This window comes from Pelophylax lessonae (assembly GCF_965119305.1).
Source record: "Pelophylax lessonae genome assembly, chromosome: 7".
Taxonomy (NCBI): domain Eukaryota; kingdom Metazoa; phylum Chordata; class Amphibia; order Anura; family Ranidae; genus Pelophylax; species Pelophylax lessonae.
In genome coordinates this window covers 223,165,194-223,185,780 of record NC_138774.1, presented here as the reverse complement: position 1 = coordinate 223,185,780, position 20,587 = coordinate 223,165,194, and the positions used below count along the sequence as shown (strand labels likewise).

The 20,587-nt window shown below is 42.3% G+C and overlaps 1 protein-coding gene across 1 annotated transcript in view; it reads right to left on the bottom strand.

The window, feature by feature from the left end:
* Positions 1 to 20,587, bottom strand: part of MED27 (mediator complex subunit 27) — a 550,125-nt gene that overhangs the window by 38,813 nt on the left and 490,725 nt on the right. The window lies entirely within an intron of this gene.

The following is a 20,587-nucleotide window of genomic DNA, read 5'->3' as shown; positions in this document are numbered from 1 at the left end:
GTTTAAGGCATTTAGTAAGTGATTTTTTTGAAGTTGTAATTTTTCACCACAATTCTTTGGAAAATAATAGACACAATTAGTTTATTGTTTTTATTTTACAGAATTGGCATACTTGCATTTACACCCCAAAACGCATTTTACTCCAAGTATGGGGGATACCATGTGTGAGACTTTTCACAGCCTAGATGGGCCCAAAATCCAAGGAGAACCATCCAGGTTTCTAGGGACATAAATAATGGATTTCATTTTCTTGAGTACCTATCAAATTTTTGAGGTTCTGGAGCACCAGGATGGTACTCTGCAGTGTAGTTAGGCATCATAGGAAATGTAGTTCCAAAACATCTGGGGTGCCAAGGTTCGCCATCACTGGCCTAGACACATACATGGGCCCCAAAATCCAAGGAGCACCTAAAGGCTTTCTAGGGGCATAAATAATGCATCTAATATCCTGACTACCTTACACATTTTTGGAGGCACTGGAGTGCCAAGACAGTAGAAACCCCACACAATTATCACATTTTGGAGAGTAAATACCTGGAGGTATTTTTTAAGAGACATGGTGAGTCTTTTGAAGACTTCGTTTTTTGCCATAGGTTTATGAAAATGTATTTTTTTTTTTTTTTTTTTTTAAAAAACAAAGTTGTCAGTTTTGTAAGATATTTTTTTCACATAAACATGGACATACTTGGAATTACACCCCGAAGCACATTCTGAGACTCCTCCCAAGTATAGGGATACCCACTAAAAGTGTGAGACTTTTTCAATATTTGGACTGATTTTGTACTGGACACTGCTTCTTGTGTATTACAAACATCACCGAAGCGTATCAAAAACAGTGTACTGTAATGGTCGCCTCTAAACCAGTGGTCAGGAAATATAGCTTAGTGTAGCATCACCTATAGCAGTCCCTATTCCTATAAGCCAAACAAGCTTAGCCTACTGATACATAGCTATCCCCAGGAATTCTATGTATTAAGGTGAAAAACCTTCTGTGCTGCAGTTCCCCCTGGACCCCCCTTTTTCTTACCTGAGCCCAATTCGATCCAGTGATGTGCACAAACGCATCGGTTCCAGCTGCATCTCTCTCCTCATTAGACAGATTGATAGCAGCGGGAGCCATTGGCTCCGGCTGCTGTCAATCAAATCTAGTAAACCAGGGACATGGGAGCGGGGCCCAGTCCAACTGGATGCAGCAGCAGGACTCAGGAGGGAGCCTGCATGGGTGCCACCAAGAAAAACGGCTTTCTGTGGGGGAACGGATGGAGAGGAAGGGTCTGGAGCGCCAGCGGGGCACCCCAGAAGAGGAGGATTGCACAGGGCAGGTAAGTGTAGGCACGTTTATTTATCTTTTTATAAAAATAACGAGGGTTTACAAACCCTTTAATACAGCAATAGTTGGGGTCCCTATGTTGTTTCTGATGTTTTATTGCTTGAAATACTGCCTGAGTTTGAGCTGTTTATAACCTCCTATTGCATAGAGGTTCATCTTTAAGGGTGAGAGCAATGTCATACTGATCTACACAGAATTTGAAGTCATAAAGAGTCGAAGTGTTATGCAGGTGTTTAGTCAGCACGGCAGTGCAGTCAGCTTGGTGTGTGCAGCTCACTGTACAGGGGCGGGACAGTCGTGTAACTGTAATACAGATGAGGCATGCATATCTCTTCTGCATTAAAAATCCTGCCTGTTTTCCCATTTTGATTTTTGTAATAAAGTTCCACTTTAACCACTTCCCACGTCCTTGGGTTTCAGTGTTTATACCGGGGTGATACCTGCATCTTCATGCGTCATCCAGGTACCATTCTTTTCAGCGCCGATTCTCTATAATGCAGAAGTGATCTGAGTGGCTAATTAGCCACTCCATCACTTCTGCAGGTAGCGGAGGCGGGGGGGGGGGGGGGGGTCGCACCTACCTCCTCTCCCAGGCTCTCCAGTCCCATTGCGGAGGCCGGGAGCGAGCTGCCGGCGGCAATGGTTGCCCTGTACAGAGAGCGAGAGAGCAACCAACGTTGTTGCCCTCTCTCTCTAACCCTGGAAACTGGGAGCGACGAGTAATTCGTCACTTCCGGTTCCGCCCCTTTGTTTACCTGGACACCAGTGGCCAGGAAATCTGCAGATCGGACTGATCTGAGTCTGATTGGCTGCATGGGGGGCCAGAGGAGAGATTTGGAGTCTAATAGAGTAAAATATGGTGGAATTCACATAAATATTTTCTTTATGTAAAAAGCATTCATTGTTTGTATTATAGTTATAACAATGGACTCAAGATTTATGAAATTTAGAATAACTATCACTTGGAGGAAAGAATACATCATAGATAGAATCTTTTTTGTGTGGCAAGAGCTGCACTGTTATTAATTTTGCTTTATATATGTGATGCACATTACTGATGCCGGCCTGCTGGAGAGATTTTATTTTCTGTATTAATGTTACGTCACTATGCGGCCCAGAGTTTTATTGGGATAAGGCTCCATGCACACTAGTGTTTTTTTTAAGGTCCTAGAAGCTATTAGCCTTTTTCTGCTCCTAGAAACTAAATCGTGTTATCCAATGTTTCCATGCACACTACTTTAGGCTCCTAACATTTTTTAAGGAGCAGAAAAATAATTGTCTTTGTAGAGTTTCTTGGAGTGTTTATCCAGGAGAAAAAAAAAAAAAAAGTTGAATGCTCCCAAATGCTACTATAATGCGAACAGTTTTTTTTTTTTTTTTTTTGCTAATGCTCCTAAAAGCTACTAGAAGCTGGTACAAAAATGCTATCAGCATTTTTCATTCAGTAATTTTTCTAGCTCTTTTTTGAGCTTTTGAAAAACGCTAGTGTGCATGGAGCCTAAAAGAGTGAATAGCATCAGCAATTTCCCCCTCCATCAAGGGGCCATCAAGCAGATGTCGCTGTGCAGAAGCATGTTGTGGAAGCGTCATACTACTTGTTAAACATATAGTTAATAGCAATAGAGTCCCTTGTAATGGTACCCCCCAGGTAGAGTAATACACTAGTAATAACCAGATGATCCAAATAGGATAAGAAGCTGTGCTCGTGCAGATGCCTAATGAAATACAGTTGTTGCTTTTGTGTCACTTTTACAGTGTAAAGTTGGGGAGCTTGATGAGCTGCAAGCCGGGGAGGGTCTGAAGTATATTTAGTACAGGATGTCTCTAAAGTTACTTCAGCAGCTTTGCAGAACTAATGCGATGTGCTGCAATATGGTTAAGATAGCAGCACCGAACCACAGACTTAAAGGCATTCCTGAGTAGGGCCAAAAGAAGCAGTGTTGAAATTATGTTCCCAGCAAACAGTCATTTCTGTAAGCACCTGTTTGGTTACCTCCTTGGTGGCAATCCATAGGGGACTCAACCTCCAAACATGAATAGAGAGCTTATGTCCCATAACATGAACCAATTTTAAAGGGGCGTGATCCGATATTTTAGTGATGAAAATCACTACTAAAATAATTGGTATGCTATATATTTTGGAATGGAGAACAACATAACGTCCATTTAGGTCAAATACAGTACATAGGCAGACAAAAGGGAGGTCTTTATAAATGAGGACTGAGACACCACAGGCATAGTTCGAGTACGTAGAGTGAAAATTCTTGGCTACCCAGTGCTTTTTGAGAGTAAGAATTTTAGAACTTATTAAATGGGTTTCTTGTAATCAAACATGTGGTTTATGTGCCGTGAGAAACTCAAAACACACTAGCCCATTAAAACCTGGAATTCAGGCCTCTAATATTAATAGAAAGAAAAAAATTAGAGCAGACATAAGGACTCAAATATATAAATAGGAACTAGGATCCTATTGATGTAATCAGGGTTCCTCCTGGGGTCGCAGCCCAAGGGGGAGATTGCAGAACACACACAAAGAAAAAAAGATAATTAAAACCACATCCCAAAGAAACAACCAGAGACTGAATGTCTAACTGCCCTGCCCTACTAAACCAGAACCAAGCGGGCTTCATACCAGAATTATATCCTACAATGGGGAACATGGCCATAGGCAAAAAGAGGCTCCAAGTTATACAACAATACCCTCCTTTTTTTAAAGCAAAAGCAAGGTGTCTAAGTATAAGAAGGCAAAACAGGGGCACCACATTGCAGGGAATCATGTACTGTATACGACTTCAGGTGGAAGTCCAGCAGAAGACCTTGTTGGATGCAGCAGCGCTTCCACCCAGGCTAGAACACTTTCTAGTGTACTGAAGAAAAGGGTTTGCCCTTGGCGCATAACTTGTGACTTAGCTGTAAAAATCACTGTGCATGAAATACCAAGGGCTTGCATTTTCTGCTGACAAACAGAAATTATGCACAGAGTTCACAGACTTGTGGAGTGAGTTCTTCCACTTTGACTAAAGCCAGCTTCACTGTGGGTATGATGGGTTTTATTTTTTTGGTGATGCACAGTGTTGATCTTGTGCAAAATATATTTTTTGGAATTATGGCCAAAAATTTTGATCTTGGTCTCATTAGCCCATACCATAGTCCCACATGCTTTTGACAGACTTGATGTAGGTTTTTGCAAAATGTTGCCAGGCTTGGATGTTATTCTTTATAAAGAAAAGGCTTCTGGCTTGCCACCCTACCCCACAGTCTAGACATATGAAGAATACAGGAGATTGTTGTCACATGTAGTACACAATCAAAATTGCCAGAAACTCCTGCACTACTAGCTAAATCAGTGGATTATTCCAACTACCCTCAGCAACCATTCATAGATGAAAAATTAGATTTGTATGGAACAATGCTCACATTTTTCTTTTTTTTTTTTAAAGAGTCTTAATGGACTAAGCGTTCTTGTTAAAAATAGTTTTCAGCAGGTAACTGAATAAGTGTGTGCTTATAGAAAAGAGTCAGGTACCTAATAATAATGACTGCATATTGTATAAATGTATAATCCAAACATCTCCAAGGCCGCTAATATTTCATTGAAATTATACCGAACAATTTAGTACTTAGGGCAACTTTGGTCTAAAATTCACCACCTCTATCAGCTTTAACAGCTATTGTCCCGTTTCTGAGTGATGTCAGCACTTACTAACTGCATAATCTATTGCCCCCACCACTAACTGGATGTGTACCTGGCTGTGCTTTCAATTAGGTCCACCCATTTCTGCTTTTACAAATAAAAAAATAGGACAGGCTGATTAAAGTGGTTGTAAGCCTTTGAAAATGCAAAATGAACAAAGCATATGTTCATATAAAGTGTACTTGCTTTAATCCACAGCGCCTAGCGAGGACCCTGGCCTCCTTCTCTTCCTCTGATCTCTGCTCGTGTCACTTCTGTCAGCTTTATTCAAAACGAGGTCTGTCCCCTCCTACACCCCCCTTTCTAGCACAATGGAGGTGACAGACAACTGTAATGTAGGGGAAGGCGAGTTGCCCCCCCCCCCCCCTGCCTCCTGTGAATTATGATCCGCTCTGTGTATTTTGAAAAACTCTGGAGGAGAGATTTCTTAAGCTTCAGGAGGTACAGATCATGTGGGAGAATTTGTGTCATCATTGTTTATCATGTGAGGCTTGTCATTTTAGTGGGCTTAGATAAAGGTTTATTTCCACTTTAAAACTATTCCTGCCTTCTCCTATTGGATTGTCCAGGAGTATTTGTCAGGAAAGATACATTTGGAGATCAAAATGTGAATTTGGGAAGCATAGAAAAGAAAATATGTGTCAATATGTGACATATGCCATTTTTCATCAGATAAACAATCTGGTCTAATTTTTCATCTTAAAGGCACATTTCCCCTTTTGCAAAAAATAAATAAATGCATCCACTTCATTAAAAAAATAAAAAATAAAGAAATGCATTTATTAATGTTTTGCATTTTGAGTCTGCAATGCACTGAAACCACGATCAGTGTTATGGATCTTTGGTTACAGGAAATATCAATGGACTACAAGTGTGGTGACATCACCACAATTATGCTTCATTGAGAACTGCTTTGGCAGATGGGACTTGTAGTCATTCCAGTACAGGTCTCTGTGAATTGATGTATGCCCAAATGGAATTTGTATCATTTTTTAACACAAATAGTTTTCTTTTGGTGGTATTGGTTCGCCACTGTTTTTTTAATTTTTTGCAATATAACCGAAAAGTACCTTACATTTTGAGAAAAAAAAACAAAAAACTTTTTTTTACTTTCTGCTACAAAACATATCCAATAAAACCAAGTAAAAACAAAAAAAAAAAATCAAATTTCTTCATAAGTTTTGGCCACATATCTTTATAAAATATAAATATATCCACGTTGAACAAATGTAAAAAAACCCTATAGGAACCATAAAAGTTCAAAACAAGGGGGTTCAAGCAGCCAGCTAAAATGCATAGACAAAAGCATAAAGAAGATATAAAAGTTCATAAGCAGCGCTTGATAGGAGGAAGTATCCGCCACCTTCAGTGCATATGATAGCACACACCACCACAATGTGATCTCCCAATCTCCTTACCAGAACGAAGATGAAAAGAAGTATGTAGCAAGTGTAGGCAGAGGATCAACCGAATGGCAAAACAGTCTCAAATGCAGCTTAGACCAAATCGACAGGGATGATGTGCTCCGAGATAAGTCACCAGCTTACAACTCAGATATGAACCAAGAGGGACAAAGAAGATCTCATAGTGCAGTATGTTCAAAAACCGCTAAAATGTATTTGCAAACATACTTACAAGAAGCAGATAAAATACAGGCAGTAAAACATTTCAAAGGTCTCGGGTCATCCAGCATGTGCGTGTCAGCGTGCCCCTCTGACGTGTTTCGGCCAATCAGCCGTCGTCTGAGGTGCTATCAAATGCACTGAAGGTGGCGGATACTTCCCCCTATCAAGCGCTGCTTATGAACTTTTATATGCTACATATCTTTGATGCGCCCTTATCCCAGAAGCAGGCAGCGACATACCCGTTTGTCACTTTGCTTGTGTGGGTTGCCTGTCTGCAGTGAGTAAAGTCAGCAAGAGAACAGTAAGGGGAAGAGGGTGCAGAGGATTTTGAGAGAAGTGAAAAGGTTCTTTACATTTCAAGAAACCTTCCCTTCATCCTGTACAATAAAGAAGCTGCAAGATTAAAAAAAAAAAAAAAAAGGCAGGAGCGTGCAGGGAAAATAACCCAGAGATACAGTTAGAGGGAGGGGCAGTTTGGGGCAGGGACTGAAGGGTCTGACCATGTTTTATGTCATACCTTATATCTGGGTGTAATGTGAAACATAGTCAGAAAGGTAGACTTTTAAAGTGTATGTAACTCCTAACAATGAACTTCTCTTCTTTGTTCCATTCTGGCCCGTTGAATAAACTACTAAAAGCGTTTGTTATATCTGTACAAAAAGTACAATAAGAAAAAAAAATTGGTTATCCTGATTCCTAGTGCTGTGCAGTGTTATCAGCTCTGCCCAGGTTACTCCTGCATATCACAGAACGATCCCCTGCTCATGTATGGAGATGGGAAGGTGTTATGTAGTCCAAATCAGGGGAGTACTCTATGGTGTCAATGCTGCTCTTCCAGAGATATAGCACAGTGACCTTAGTCACTCAGTGTGGTCATCCTAGGACAGGAAGAATGTTACTGGCAGAATCACTTGCTGAAAATAAAGGAAAAAAAGCTTAACAAAAGAAAAGTAATGCAGCAATCACATCTAAATGCTGGAAAGCTGCAATTTATTACCTTTTTGCTTTTGGGTTCGGATACAGTGATTATACAATGAATCATTTGCTGGAGCTGAAGGTATTGCTTCCAATACTTTCTGGTAACATCTTACAATATTTTTGGTAGAGAAAAATAAAATTTTTGTGGAAAGATACTTTGTAAAACAATCTGTTTAACTAAGAAATTGGGCACAACCCCTGCAAGCACTACCCTGTGTATGGGTATTCTTGGAACCTGCCCTTGGTAGCTGACCAGGTTACTTTAACCCTGAGCTCCAAGTAGATAAGAAAAATACCATTTAGTTTAGTTATGTATTCCTTATACAATGTCTAAATGTGTTCTCTGTCTTCAGCCCCATACAGTCCACAAAACACTGTTCGCACATGTTCTAAAAACAAAGAGCTGTCAAAAATACTACAATATGGCTCACCTTGACATCTGGCATGCTGAATATTGTAGTCCTTTAGCAGCTGAAGATTGCCCCTGACTATTTTGTGCTTGTGTAGTGCTAATTTTGACAGGTTCAAAGATATATATCTGGATCAAAACTGTACTTTGATTTCTGTTTATTGTTTTCCTTTCCTGCCCTTACTTCCCATAAAAAAGAATTTTAATGAGTCAATGTAAAAGAAAAAAAAAAAACAAGAAAACTTTTGTGCACGATAATGAGCACCCCCCCCCTCAAATTAAACCCCCCCTTTCCTGGCCAGATCTGCGTCCTCCTCTCGTTTACTAGCAGAGCGGGACGCCATGCCATTTTTCTGAAGGTCGTTTCGAATGATTTCAAAGTCGATAACGAATCACAACCTTCCTTGCATCTCATATCAAACAGGGACGATGCCAACCCCTATTATAGAAATCAGATTCCGCCCCCTCCCTGCCAGAGCATCCCCCCCCCTCCCACGCGACTTCTACGCTCGTCTTTGAAGTGGTAGGGAAGCAAGGATCAGAAATTACCCCAGAGACGGCTGTGGTGATCTTTGAAGCTCGGCTTTGATAACTTTGTGCTTTTCACTTGCTGAGGTTCGGCCGGAGACGAGCAGCGGCTCCCTAGCCGAGGAGGGGTAATTAATGCAACTGTAGTTTTAACAGGAGCTGGTGCTGCTTAACAAGAGAATTCAATGAGGACGCTTAGGTTCTGTAACTGCTACAAGAGAGGATGAGCTGCTGCATGCTATTACCTTTCAATACACTACAGAACCCAGGAGGAATGGCCTGTGTCCTACCGAGGTGCCGATTACAGGGGTTCAAAAGATAAAAAAAAAAATCCTCAAAGTAGCTCATGGTACAAAAAGAGAAATAGGAGCACAGAAATGGACCTCCCAGCATTTTTAGATGATCATGTACAAATAGCAACACACAGCCTGCATTTTTCTCCTCTGAATGATCAATAAACGTAAAGGCTAGGTTTATGAGAGGCCTTTGAAAAATCTTAGAAAAATCTTAGAAGAGATCCGGACCTTCCAGGTGTAAAAATAGGCAAGCTCCTAGAAATAAAATCATGGTTTACAGAACAAAGCTATACATAAAGGATTGAGGCTTATTTATAGTATACCTAAAGACCTACAAGCTTTGGAAAGAGTGGGGATGTGTCAAAACCTCTGTGCTGTGCTGTCTGTGTCCCCACAGGAGACATTTACCCTCTTTATTGTACGGTACATGATGGAGGGAAGGTTTCATGAGCTGTGAAGAACCTTTTGACTTCTCTCAATCTTCTGTACCCACTTCTTCTACAATTCTCTAGTTAAATTTAGAGCAGATGAAAAACCTAACAATGACATTTAAAAGTAAAGTCTACCTTTCTGACCATATTCACCCATTTAACGGGAAACCTGATAGTTTAAATACAGTTGTGTTCAAAATTATTCAACCCCCCCCCCCCCCCCCCCCAATGCTGTAAAAGGTTTTAGGGAATTTAGTGTAAATTTATAATTGTATTCAGAATGAAATCCTACAAGGACTTCTTGAAGAACCATATGCAACTAAAATGACATCAATTGGTTTTGTAATACAGTAGTAAATGTTTCTTTTGTGAATTCTTCATTGACACAATTATTCAACCCCTTAAAGACTACCACTCTGAAGAACAAAGGTTCATTGAAGTGTTTTCAATCAGGTATTGAAAACATCTGTGGATGTCAGGGAGCAGCAATAAAGCCTAATAAGCACCAATTAGGCAGCTTTAAAATGACTGTGATACTCAGCTCCTTCTAGACATTTACTGGTGTGGTTAAAAACATGGTGAAGACAAGAGAATGGTCCAGGAAGACAAGAGAAGAGGTGATTACTCTTCACAGGAAGGGCAATGGCTATAAGAAGATTGGAAAGATGTTAAACATACCAAGAGACACCATAGGAAGCATCATTCGCAAATTCAAGGCAAAGGGCACTGTTGAAACGCTACCTGGTCGTGGCAGAAAGAAGATGCTGACTTCGACTGCTGTGCGCTACCTGAAGCGTAGAGTGGAGAAAAGTCCCCGTGTGACTGCTGAGGAACTGAGAAAAGATTTGTCAGACGTGGGTACTGAAGTTACTGCTCAGACAATACGGCGCACACTGCGTAATGAAGGCCTCCATGCCAGAACTCCCAGGCGCACCCCCTTGCTGTCTCCAAAGAATAAGAAGAGTCGACTGCAGTATGCCAAAAGTCATGTGGACAAACCACAGAAGCTTTGGGAGCGTTCTGTGGACTGCTGAAACAAAATTAGAACTGTTTGGGCCCATGGATCAACGCTATGTTTGGAGGAGGAAGAACAAGGCCTATGAAGAAAAGAACACCTTGCCTACTGTGAAGCATGGCGGGGGGTCAATCATGCTTTGGGGCTGTTTTGCTTCTGCAGGTACAGGGAAGCTTCAGCGTGTGCAAGGTACCATGAATTCTCTTCAGTACCAGGAGATATTGGATGACAATGTGATGCAGTCCGTCACAAACCTGAGGCTTGGGAGACGTTGGACCTTTCAACAGGACAATGATCCCAAGCATACCCCCAAGTCCACTAGAGCATGGTTGCAGATTAAAGGCTGGAACATTTTGGAGTGGCCATCACAGTCATCAGACTTAAATCCGATTGAGAACTTCTGGTGGGACTTAAAGAAAGCAGTTGCAGTGCACAAGCCTAAGAATGTGACTGAACTGGAGGCTTTTGCCCATGACGAATGGGCGAAGATACCCGTAGATCGCTGCAAGACACTTGTGTCAAGCTATGCTTCACGTTTAAAAGCTGTTATAACTGTAAAAGGATGTTGTACTAAGTACTAAGATTGAATGTCACTTGGGGGTTGAATAAAACTGATAATGATGTGAGCACAGAAAATACATTTGTGGTTATTTCATTATAAATGTTATGTTATATTTGTCTGACCTACACGTGCCTCTTTGATTTAATTGTAAGCAGGATGACTGAATGATCAAAATCAATGTCAAACTGGCCAAAACAATCAATTTCAGTGGGGGTTGAATAATTTTGAACACAACTTTACATGTACAAGCTATTGGGATTTGAGCACAGGTATATCTTTTCTCTGTTTTAACACAGGCCAGGGGCAGGCCTAAACCTAGTAGCTCTCCCCCACCTTGTGTCTTTATGCCCCAGGTTGGCATGGTGTCCACCGTATTTACAGTGGCAGAGCAGTGTAGGACTGGCCAAAGGAGTAATTACTTTGACGCAGTTGGCCAGTTTAAGCATGTATTGCAATATGTGTAAACTAAAAATCCCTGTTTTTCATTGCATAGTTTGCTAGAAAGTGTGTACAGCAGCAGTGTGCAGAGGGTCCATCCAGAATTTGTAGTGTTAACAGGAAACATGGACACAGCCCCCCACCCACGAACTGATGCCTTCTATAGATTATGGGTAGTGTTTTCTCTGCAGGCTCCTGTCATTTCTTTTAATTTGGCACATCTGTACGAGGCTTTGTCTCATAGTCGTGCCATCTATTTACAGAGATTTATGAATAGAGATACTAAAAGTCCCATATTCCACCACAGCATAGGGACTATCTGTTCTCAATACCATTGCCACAAGGAAAGAAAGTTAACAAAAATAAGCCACATTTTTGCAAAATTGTCAACTTTTTTTCCAATCACTATCCTTCTCCATGTTCATGACAGATATCAGATGAAAGGACCATGCAGTTGCTTACGTTCCTTTAAACAAATAGGCTCTGTTATTTGATGAGGTTTTGTGATCTCAGGAGCTGAGAGACCGTATAAAGCATGGGTGTCCAACCTTTTGGCCTCTCTGGGCCACATTGAGTGTAGAGAAATTTTCTCGGGATGCATATAAAATATATACTATAGTTAAGGCATGTAATAAAATGCCGCCGAGCCCCCCCGCACTAATTTAACACAACTAGAGGATGATCAAATTAAATGGAATCAGTATACAGAGGTTTACTTCTTCTAAAAGATATTAATGGAACACTCTAACCACTTCAGTAATTTGAAGTGGTCATGGTGGTAGGAGTCAGAAACACTGCACATGCTCGCCTCCCCTCAGCCTCTGCCTACCGTTAGTTGGAAGCTGCTGTGGCCGTGCCCCCTACCCGACTTCCTTCCTCCCCTGCAAAAAAAAAATTGTCAGGGGGCAGTGGGCCGCATTGCCTGCGGTTCTGGGCCGCAGGTTGGACACGCCTGGTATAAAGCGAGGTAGCTGACAAAGCGGCAATTAAAGTGTTCCAAACCCAGGAGCCTGCATTCACTATATCTGGTCTCCAACAGTACACAGAACACGGAAATGCAATTTTTTTTAGTAAATTGCTAAACACCTTTTTTTATCAGCAGTATATAAGAGTCTTGTGACTTTGTGTCTGGTTAAAGCATGTATGAGGACTTTTCATTCTCCCACAATTGTCCTAGGACAGTGATGGCGAACCTTGGCACCCCGGATGTTTTGGAACCACATTTCCCATGATGCTCAACTACACTGCAGAGTACATGAACATCATGGGAAATGTAGTTCCAAAACATCTGGGGTGCCAAGGTTCGCCATCACTGTCCTATAAGAATGCAGGACCCCTGACCCTCTGTCTGGACAGTGCTGATTGGCCCTGTGTTGATTACATGCACTCTCCCAAGAAACAAAAACTCTCAAGCAATACAGAATGCCCCAAGGCTCTGTAAATATTAGGAAATATATTGGAGTTAGTGGAAGAAGGAGGTGATCAGAGGAGACAGGATTGAACACCCTTTTTACACAATGCAGAAGATTACCCCTTAGGTTCCTTTTCTAATCAGTAGTATATAGCAGTCCTATGACTTCTATCAGTGTCCGGCCGAGCACTGGTTAAAGCTTGTAGGAAGAGTTTTCATTCTCCTCTGAATGTCCAATGAGGCTGCAGGACCCCTGACCCTCTGTCTGGACAGTGCTGATTGGCCCTGTGTTGATTACATGCACTCTCCCAAGAAACAAAAACTCTCAAGCAATACAGAATGCCCCAAGGCTCTGTAAATATTAGGAAATATATTGGAGTTAGTGGAAGAAGGAGGTGATCAGAGGAGACAGGATTGAACAGCCTTTTTACACAATGCAGAAGATTACCCCTTAGGTTCCTTTTCTAATCAGTAGTATATAGCAGTCCTATGACTTCTATCAGTGTCCGGCCGAGCACTGGTTAAAGCTTGTAGGAAGAGTTTTCATTCTCCTCTGAATGTCCAATGAGGCTGCAGGACCCCTGACCCTCTGTCTGGACAATGTGGATTGGCCCTGTGCTGCACATGCACCCTCCCCCAAAAAGAAAAAAAAAACTCTCTAGCAATACACACCAAACTGAGCATGTGCGGAGTGCCCCTAAGGCTCTGTTCTATCAGGAGATGGATTGGGGACAGAAAAGGAGGGGCAAGTCAGAGAAGACAGAAAGAAACAGCATTTTTACACAGTGCAGAGGAATAACCCCTAAGGTACCACAGCGAGTATAACAAGCATGCTTTACTGCATATAAAGACTGAATTTACTGTTGTGGGTTTAGTAACACTTCAAGACCTCTGTCCCTTGGCTCCCAATCGAAGAGTCAAATTCAGGGAAGATACATAAGCTGCCAAAAAATCTTGCAGGCAAGAAGGCCTACATGGCAACTATGTAAAGAAGGGCTAAGCCCTTAAGGGATAAGTTAACCTTTAGGGAAAGATAATGCATATATTTTTGCAGGGGAAAAAAAAGTGCGTTTATTATTTTTTTCCCCTAAGCAGCCTGGAAAGCACTGCACCCGTCATCAGTGGATCAGGGGTGCAATGCCAGACTCCAGCAGACAAGCTCTGCAATTTTCAGCCCATATGTGCATTGGGGCTGACTGTTTACATGCTGCAGGGCTTGTGAATGAACTACGGTACAAGGCCGCTCATCAGCGACCTCACAGTCCATTCAGAACTACAAGCCATCAGCTGAAATGGATGACTGTAGTTGTAGTCAATGCATTCACAGGAATCTGTGAATGAATGACGTGGCCCTGTGGGTGGAGTCACAAATGACAGCAGGCATGGGGAGAAGATCCCTTGTTTGCTGTCATGGGGGGGGGGGGGGGGGGATATGTAACATGTTCGAAAAGGGTGAACTTATTCTTTAACCACTTACCGACCGCTAGCAGTTCATATACTGTGGCAAGTTGGCTTTATTGCGAGAAACAACGTATCTGTACATCGTTTTGTGCAATAGCCAGCAGGGGCATGCACGCTGATTGGCCAGAGGGGGAGCCAATCAGCGGGTTCGGCAGATGTGATGTCCGCCAGCCACCTGTGATCACTCCCCAAAGATAGAACGGTGGTCTGCCGATGTAAACAAGGCAGGCCACGCTGGTCTGTCAGTGATGAACACAGGGATCCTGTGTTCCTGCTTTTTAGGAACACGGATCTCTATGTTCATCTAGTTCTAGTGAGTCCACCCCCCACAGTTATAAAGCATCCCCTAGGGACACACTTAACCCTTTGATCGCCTTTGATGTTAACCCCTTCCCTGCCAGTGTCATTAGTACAGTAACAGTGCACTTTTAGCACTGATTACTGTAATAATGTCACTGGTTCCCTCAAAAGTGCCCGTTAGGTGTCCGATCTGTCCGCCGCAATGTCGCAGTCCCGCTATAAATAAATATATCCCATGGTTTGTAGAAACAATAACTTTTGCGCAAACCAATCAATATATGCCTTTTGGGATTTTCTTTACCAAAAATATGTAGTAGAATACATTTCGGCCTAAATTAAGGAAAGAATATGATTTTTTAAAATTTATTTTATATGTTTATGTTTTATAGCAGAAAAATATAGTAAAAATGTTTTTTTATTTCTAAATTGTTGGTCTTTTTTTATTTCTGGCGTCAAAAATAAAAACCGCAGAGGTGATCAAATACCACCAAAAGAAAGCTCTATTTGTGGGGGGGGGGGGGGGGGGGGGGAGAAACAAATTTTATTTGGCTACAGCGTTACAGGACCACGCAATTATCAGTTAAAGCGTCGCAGTGCCGTATCGCAAAAAAATGGCCTGGTCATTAAAGGGGGAAAAACCTTCTGGTCCAGAAGTGGTTAATTCACAAACCTAGCTCCCCTTCTGATTTTTTTTTTTTTTTTAAATAGATTGTACAAACTTTCTGATACTGTCCACATATTACCATGAAATCCTTCAGCACGACGGTTGTAGGGGGTGAACATTTCTGACCATACTTTCTGAAGCACTGACCTAGAACAAGCATGCGGATCAGGAGAGTTAGCGCCAAGTTAGAACTCCCAATGTGTTCCAGGTTAGATACAAAGACAGCCTGGTTCTTAAAGCAAGACTTTACTCCCTCAATCATTAGCTATTAATAATCCATAAGCTGCTAGCATTAGTAAATAGATAGGAAGGTGCTCTGGTTTTAAACTTGTGTATATATATACTGCATATAGATCTATCTATATATATATATATATATATATATATATATATATATATATATATATATATATATATATATATATCTTTTTTTTTTTTTTTAAATGTCATCTGGAGGAGGGGCTTTACGCCCTCCTGTCTGCATGCCTGTGCTAGGGGCAAAATGATTCTAGGAAGTAAGCGCTAAAATGTATCAATTGCCCTTTCTCAAGATGGCCATGGCTTGTGATTCTCTAAAAAAATCAAACATGGTGACATGGATGGATGAGTTTGCATAGACTATTACAAATTAAATAAATGGCATTTTAAATTTGTGCTCGGGTACAATTAGGCTTCACTTTAACAGATAGAGATGCCTCATGCAGCCTGAACATGAGCAAATATGGCCCCTTCAGAATACAATGTGCAGGGGGAATTAGACCATATGTGGACTAAAGAATGACACTGGTAATTCGGATATGTAGCTAAATAATTTGAAAACGGATAGTATTTGCAGCTTTTTTTAAAGCGGTGACTAAGCAATGGCTAAAGTTTAGTCTAAATATCTTTAATATCCAGATGTCAAACCTAGGAAACATGTTGGAAAACTCACACAGTGCTGATTTCACCCTTCACTACAGACTTTTTATTCTGTATATAACCCACACAGCACTAAATACAACAGGGCAAGGTAAAACATCTGCATGCTAATTACACTTCCTGCAGCACCCCGCACTCATTAGAATGTGGCCTTTGGGTCTGAAAGAGCACTGTGTGAGCTATAATCAGTCAGCGGACCTGATTCCCATATTAATGCCTTTCAATAAAGCAGGCGGCTCGGACAGAGGTACTGTGTGCTCTGCTGGCCAGTTAAACCATCTGCTCCCAGGGGAAAGACCTAGGTTAAGCTTTGCGGATGCAATCCTTAACCCCTTCTGTTGCTGACATGGCAAACTGAAGGTTAAGAAATTATTGCAAAGTCAATAGACCTCGTAGATGTATTTAAAGAAGCACTCTGGTCAAGAAAGAAACACAATCGCATGTAATCTTAAAGTGTTGCTAAACCCAGGAGCCAGCATTCACTGTATCTGGTCTCCCACAGTACACAGAACATGGAAAGACACTCCTTAGAAGAGGACACCTGGCTTCAGCTGCCCACACCTGAGATGGCAACGCTGGACAAGAAATTAAGGTAAGTGCAACCTGGGACAGTTCAGAGGCTATCCATTATGAAATGCACTAGCCCTGACTGTCCCGGGGGTATTTTTATCTAATTTTTTTTTTTCAGGCCGGAACTCCACTTTAATAAAAAACTGCTAAATACCATTTCTCATCAGCAGTATATAGCAGTCTTGTGACTTCTATCAGTGTCTGGTTAAAGCTTGTAGGAGGAGTCTTTATTTTGCACTGATTGTCCTATCAGCGTGCAGAACCCCTGATCCTATCTGGACAGTACTGATTGGCCCTGTGCTGATCACATGCACCCTCCCCCTCCCAAAAAAATATCTAGCAATACACACCAAATTGAGCATGTGCAGATGGTCACCTGGCTCTGCCTTATCAGGCAATATACTGGGGACAGTGGAAGATCACAGGAGACAGGATCAAACAGCCTTTTTACACAATGCAGAGGATTAACCCCTTAGGTTCCACAGTGAGTATAACCAGCATGCTTTACTGCATATACAGACATCGCATACTAGCTCATTATGAAACACTTACCTAAGAACGAAGCCACCGCAGTGTCGCCCGCTCACCAGTGACACGGCCGACATGTTTGGGCCGCCCTACTTCCTTGTTTGCGTCCTCCGACCATCTGGTTGGCCTGAGGCGCGATGACATTACTCCTGCGCATGCGCGCGGGAGCCGCCATTCATAGCACAGGGCTCTGAAGGAAGAGCACGGGTGGCCGTTCCTTCAGAGCGCATGCGCCGATGACGTCATCGCCTGCATGAAAAGTAAATATCTCCTAAACGGTGCAAGTTTAGGAGATATTTACAGTATCTATAGGTAAGCCTTATCAAAGGCTTACCTATAAGTGCAAGTTAAAAGAGAGGGTTTACAAGTCTCTTACTTTTTCTTTTGTGAACACTCGTTTAATAGTAATCTGTCTTATCAGTGGGTGTTATTGTTTGATAAACCTTGTTTTATGTATTGCAGATGCAGGTTTCATGGCTGTTCCTTACGGATTTCTTACCTCAAATCCTACAAGACAGGTTCTGTCTAGTTAAAAACAGACTCTCTAAAAGCTCTACAGATTTTAAACACTTACAATGCACCCCATAGACCAGAGACCATAACTAGGCTTTGGTTGGGACCTTTATTTTAGAAAGAAATTTTTTTTTTTTTTAACTTAAAACTTTTTTGGTAGTCTTGCTGCACAACCAATTGGAACCGTCATTTGGAAAAATTTGGAAGAGGTAGGACAAACACTCACCCGCCACTTTATTAGGTACACCTTGCTAGTACCGGTTTGGACCCCCTTTTGCCTTCAGAACTGCCTTATTTGTGGCATAGATTCAACAAGGTGTGGGAAACATTCCTCAGAGATTTTGTTTCATAGTGACATGATAGCATCACGCAGTTGCTGCAGATTTGTCGGCTGCACATCTATGATGCGAATCTCCCTTGCCACCACATCCCAAATGTATTCTATTGGATTGAGATCTGGTGACTGTGGAGACCATTGGAGTACAACAACCTCATTGTCATGTTCAGTAAACCAGTGGTGAGATGATTTGAGCTTTGTGACATGGTGCATTATCCAGCTGGAAGGAGCCATCAGTGAGTACACTGTAGTCATAAAGGAATGGACATGGTCAGCAACAATACTCATGTAGGCCATGGCTTTTTAATGATGCTCAATTGGTACTAAGGGGTTCAAAGTGTGTCACTGAAAAATATATAGTAGAACAGTGCAGCGCTAAAAATTACACTAAAATCTGATAATTAGCACAAGGAGAAAGTCCATGCAGGAAGGCCTGAGATTGGAAAAGGTGATCAACACTCCTCCTGATTACAGTGAACAAGTGTTCCACAGTGCAAATGTCCTCCACCACATAGATGGAACCTAGTAAATTGGCATATGAATCCACTCTCAACGTCTAGAATACAGGGACACTCATGGATGAGGATGCCAGCAGGTAGCAAAAGTAATGGAAACTGTGATTTCTGAAAACATGTAAGAGGCTTTTTTTATCCTTCTCTTTTAAATAAAGAGTTTATCATGGTCGGCTCCCTTTTGTTTTTTATGGTCGATTTCCATTACTTTTGTTACCTGCTGGCATCCTCACCCATGAGTGTCCCTGTATTCTAGACGTTGAGAGTGGATTCATATGCCAATTTACTAGGTTCTTAAGGTGAGAGGCCAATCTATGTGGTGGAGGACATTTGCACTGTGGAACACTTGTTAACTGTAATCAGGAGTGGTTATCACCTTTTCCAATCACGGGCCTTCCTGCATGAACTTTCTCCTTGTGTTAATTATCAGATTTTAGTGTAATTTTTAGCGCTGCAATGTCTTACTATGATATTTTTTCCCTGTGTTTATGTATTTTGACCTGAGTGTTCAGCAGCTTACATTTTATATTTTACATTTGGGGTGCGCCGATACATTTTTCTATATACATATACTGAAGAAAATATCCCCCAAACCATTTCACCCCCACCAGCCTGAACCGTTGAAACAAGGCAGGATGGATCCATGCTTTCATGTTGTTTACGCCAAATTCTGACCCTACCATCTGAATGTCGCAGCTGAAATCGAGGCTCATCAGACCAGGTGATCCGTCCAGTAATTCAGGCACAGCCTGATCGCTCTGAGTTTCAGGACATTCATCGGGAGTCTGGACTCTTCCAGTATCCAAGCTCCCTGAGCGGAATTCCAACCCAGGACACCTCCCCACGTAGACAGATTGGCATTCAAAAGGTGACCACTGTCCAATACAGAGGAAGAAAAGATTTGCCCTGGCCAAGAGCTCGAGAGCAAAGCCACCAGATCAGAGACCCTTTTGTTTTTCCTCTCAGATGGATTTGATTGTCCAGAGACTTCCTTTGCCGGGACCTCGTGTGGAACTGTGCAAACAGGACCGACTCGAAGTTAGAAACCATCAGGCCCAGCACCCTCATGCAAGTCCGGAGGGATGACCACCTGCTGGACAGCAAGAGATGAATCGCAGCATACAACTTCTGCAGTTTTTCCAGAGGAAGGAGTCCAGAGTCAGACCCAAATAGTCCAGTTTTGTGGAAGGAACCAGAGCAGACTTCTGGTAATTCAGAAGCCAGCCAAACTCCCTCAGATTCTGTATAGTGATGTCCATGTTGTCCAGCAGAGCAGTAGAAGACGATCATTCAGGTACCCCAGCACTGCAATCCCTTCGCTGACGTAACAATGCCAGCACCTTTGTGAAGACCAGAGGAGCAGAGGCGAGACCAAAGGGTAACGCCACAAACCGATAATGCTCCTCTCCCACAGCAAAGCAGAGGAAGCGTTGGTGACAAACACATATTTGAATGTGTAAGTAAACATCCATGATATTGATAGAGGCAAGGAAATCCCCCCTGATGCAGGGATGCCACCACTGTGCGAAAAGACTCCATTATGAACTTCTGTACCCGCACAAAGCAGTTCAAGGCCTTGAGATCAAGAATTGGTCGCACCATGCCTACCTTCTTCGGGACTGTGAACAGGTTTGTATAAAACCCCTAAAAAACGTTCCGGAGTTGGGACCGGAACAATTACCCCTTGAAGCAAAGGTCTTGCACCGCCCCGAGGAGTTCTTGCAAGCGGTCTGGGGACAGGCGCACATGGGAAGGAGAGAACCTCTCTGGAGGGTGAGAACGAAGCTCGATCTTGTAGCCGGACCGTATCACTTCATGGACCCACTTGTCTTGCACCAAGGAGGTCCATGGGTCCGTAGAGAAGATGTCCCCCCACCCCAGGCACGTGTGAGGGCGCAAGTTCATATAGAAGGAGCTTTGTCTGCAGGTCTGGAGAAACCCGCTTTGGACTTGCTAGACCAAGGTTGCTTGGATCCTCCCGAAGAGGCTTTGAAAGGCTTTGAACCCTTGTCAGCCGATCCTGAGGGACGAAAAAACTTCATGTGAGCTGAGAAGGATGGGCCACGT